Source organism: Alligator sinensis, unplaced genomic scaffold, assembly GCF_000455745.1.
Source record: "Alligator sinensis unplaced genomic scaffold, ASM45574v1 scaffold410_1, whole genome shotgun sequence".
NCBI lineage: Eukaryota > Metazoa > Chordata > Crocodylia > Alligatoridae > Alligator > Alligator sinensis.
The window spans coordinates 1,157,484-1,161,374 of record NW_005841972.1 but is presented as its reverse complement, the minus strand read 5'-3'; the positions used below and the strand labels follow the sequence as shown (position 1 = coordinate 1,161,374).

Below are 3,891 nucleotides of genomic sequence, written 5' to 3'. Positions count from 1 at the left end.
TGAAAATTCGCCACCTGTCAGTCCCCCCCCCCCCCCCGTCTTCAACCTTATCTCAGATGTAAATCAACGACCTGCCAGCCCGACCATTTCTCTGCCCGACCATTTCTGTCTGACCACTTATGCAGACCGACCTACGAACTCTAAGATATAACTAACCAAATATCTTTGATCTCCGTCTTTCACCACCTTGACGCGTGAGTAAACAATCTTGCTTTGCAACTGATAAGCGTCCGCCTAATTAATTCCACTCCAAGCGTTACAAGTACCCGCCTGACGGCCTTCTAAGGCCCCGGACCCTTATCTGCCCCCCTCAGCCTGCTCTTGTGGAGGCTGAACAGGTTCAGGTCCCTTAGCCTCTCCTCGTAGGGCCTGACCTGCTTCCCCCTGATCATGCGGGTGGCCATCCTCTGGACCCTCTCGATGCTGTCCACATCCCTCCTGAAGTGCGGCGCCCAGAACTGGATGCAGTACTCCAACTGCAGCCTGACCAGTGTCGCATAGAGAGGGAGGATCACCTCCTTGGACCTGCCTGAGATGCATCTGTGGATGCATGACAAGGTGCGGTTGGCCTTCCTGACCGCGTCCCCACACCATTGGCCCATGTTCATTTTGGCATCAATAATGATTCCAAGATCCTTTTCTGCCTCTGCACTGATGAGAAGGAAGTTCCCCAGCCTGCAGGTATGCTGCTGGTTCTTCCTCCCCAGGCGCAGCACCTTGCACTTGTCAGTGTTGAAACCCATCCTGTTCTTACCTGCCCACCCCTGTAACCTGTCTAGGTCCATTTGCAGCCTATTCCTCCCTTCTAGTGTACCCACTTCCTCCCACATCTTACTGTTGTCAACAAATTTGAATAGGATGCTTTTTACCCCCTCATCCAAGTCACTGATGAAGATGTTGAACAGTGTGGGTCTGAGGACTGAGCCCTGGGGGACCCCACTGCCCACATCCCTCCAGGTTGAAAATGACCTGTCCACCCAATTATGGTGATTGATTGAGTTCCATCAGAAATTCAGCAGAGATTGCAGGTTTTCAGTCCAAATGATGAAGATGTCATCAATATGTCTTAAGTATAGCAAGGGTTTGATGGTGCAGTTCTTGAGGAAGCCTTCTTCCAGGTGGCTCATAAAAAGGTTGGCATACTGTGGGGCCATTTTGGTATCCATAGTTGTTCTCATGGTCTGGAGGGAAGTGTTGGTTATTAGAAGTGAAATTGTTGTGTGTGTGAGGATAAAGTGTATAAGGTCAGTAATATCTTTGGGTCTGTATTCTGAGTTGTAATCTTGTTCCTGTAGATATGTAAGGCAGGCTTGGATGCCATCCTGGTGTGGGATGCTGACGTTAATGTCCATGGTGGCTTGGAGGGTGTTGCTGGGAAGGTGATCTATGTTTTTAAGTTTCCGTAGAAAGTCTGTAGTGTCTTAGACAACTTGTTCTGTGGGTGACAAGTGGTTTTAGGATTGATTCAATGAAACCTGATATTTCCTCAGTTAGGGTCCCATGGTTGGATATGATAGGTCTGCCAGGGTTCCCTTGTTTGTGGATTTTAGGGATCATGTAAAAAGTCCCTGGATTAGGTAGTGGGGGGGATCAAGATCTGTAGTTTTTCTTGTAGTCCTGATGGAAATGATTTGATGGTATTGTTGAGTTTCATGGTGAAAAGTGGAGTAGGATCTTCTTGTAGTTCTTTGTACTAGGTGGTGTCAGAGAGTTGTCTGTTGGCTTCTTTTATGTAGTTTTCATGGTTTAGGATGACTCTGGCTCCTCCTTTTATCTGCTGATTTATTACTATTTGGTGGTTAGATCTTAGAGATTCTACAGCCTTTCTCCCTGGTAGAGAGAGGTTGTTATGGTGGCATGTTTTGTTGATTATTTCATTGTTCATTCTTTCCCTGAAGCAGTCAATGTAGTGGTCAAGGTTAGGATTTCGTCCACTGTGAGGTGTCCAATCTGATGTTTTTTTGCGGGGTTTTTTGGGGTTGATCTTGTCCTCAATGTTGTCAGAGGATGAGTTGTTGGGAGTGGATTCAGTTTGGTCATGGAAATATTCTTTGAGGTGGAGACACTGGAAGAATTCTTCTAGTTCTCCACATTGAAGTATTTCATTAAGGTATTTTTCTGGACAGAAGTTTAGGCCTTTAGAAAGGACAGATTTTTCAGTTTTGGTAAGCATGTGTGTGGAGAGATTGATTTATATAAATGCACCCAGTAAATATATTTGCTGTCCTCCAATTTGGCATGAAGACTGGTTTCTGGACTCCATTGGTCTCTCTGAACATTTCACAACCTCTGCAAGATCACTTCTAGGTCCCCGCTTTTACAGTAGGAATAAATCAAACACTCGGAGCCTTTCTGAATAACTTCAGGTAATCACATAACTAGCATCAAATTGTCTTCCCAAGAAATTTACTCCCTTGTGTATTGAACCAGAAACCTACAGAAAGGCACATGGTCTACAGAGCACTGAAGATTAATTTCTTGCAGAATTTTGAGATTTCATATTTGTCTTTATTTTTGACTTGGAACCAAAAGTTTGAAATTTCCCACAGGAAAAAATACATTAATTTTTAGATCTTTCAAAACAATTTTAAAACAAAATCCATTTAAACGTTGCAATAACATATGCAAAAAATCATGTTCATTAAATTGAAATGTTAAATATCAAAATGAGATTTTTTTTTTTTAACATTGTTTGAACGTGTTGTACTTTTCTTTTTTTAAACAAAAGGAAATTCTGGTATAAATCAACTCTGGTTTTGTGAAGTGCTTTGATTTTAAATTAACTACATATTTCAATGAAATATGTTTCAATTGAAGCTGTTCCAACCAGTTCTAATAAAAACATTGTACTGTATTTATGCAGCTGGTCATATGAAAGTGGACAGAAAGCATGGTCAGGTCTGTACCAGGGCCACCTAATTCACAGAGTTTCTCCTAAAACAGAATAGCAATACCAAGAGAAAAACACTATAGAGGCTTTTCCATGTTGTTGAGGAGTTTCCCTCTAATGTGCTGTTTTGTAGACTATTGCAGACACTTTTTGCAACATATAACCTAGCTCCTGGAAAAAAAAACCCAACTCTGTTCACTGTCAAGTTCCTATTCTCCTCAGAATAGAGCCTGCAGGAAAGGGGAGAGTTCATTTAATTTGTTAAAGGGCAGCTGACTCCATTCTAAATGGTCATATTCTTGTCCTGTTCACAGAGCCTCTGTCCATGCCAGACTGGGTGACAAAGGAGTATTCACAGCTTTTTCCTTCCTACACATTCATGAATTGACAGCCAGTTTGGTACAAGCTCCCTGAAATGACTTATTCAGCCCCTGCTTGACAGCTTCCTGTTTATTGAGAGGCAGGGCTCTCTGTGCTGGGGGGGAAACATGTACACTGTGTACACTGCAACAGAATTGGACTAGGAACCAGACCACTCCCCTCTTTCTGCATTTTAATGAGTCTCAAATAGAACCAGGCTCAGAAAGAAAGGCCTTGAGTTGAGCAAAATAGCCAGTTTTAGCATTTCACCTCCACTCTTGGTTTTGGTTTTACAGCTTAGAGAAACAAGCTGGTTTGTGTTTTCTAAACAACTCTGTGTGCAAGTTTCCAGATGAAATAAGAATCTCCCTTCCAGGTAAATAATTGCTAGTTTGAAGTTAATAAAATAAACACACAAAGGGTAAACAGAATGTGAGGCTGTTGGTATCCATTTCTCTCAGTGAGGTCATAGGATCCTGAAGTGACCCAGCCCCTTGTTGACTAGGAGTGTGGCCATACCTGGTTACTTCCCCAGCCAAACAGTGTCTTTGTACATGGCCAGAGCCAGCCAAGGTCAAACTGGGGTTCTGAAGTTCAGGGAATGGCTACGTGGGCAGGAATGGCGGGGCAGGGACTGGGGG

At 43.3% G+C, this 3,891-nt stretch overlaps 1 long non-coding RNA gene across 2 annotated transcripts in view; it reads left to right on the top strand.

Annotated features, from left to right (window-relative positions):
- LOC102385502 overlaps positions 1-3,891 on the top strand; it is a 31,099-nt gene that overhangs the window by 19,666 nt on the left and 7,542 nt on the right. Inside the window, exon 1 of one of the 2 annotated variants that reach the window (XR_003093376.1) lies at positions 31-194. The exons of the other annotated variant lie outside the window; for it this stretch is intronic. This is a non-coding gene — a long non-coding RNA (uncharacterized LOC102385502). Of the gene's footprint in view, positions 1-30; positions 195-3,891 lie in introns of those variants that run through there. 2 annotated transcript variants of the gene reach the window in all.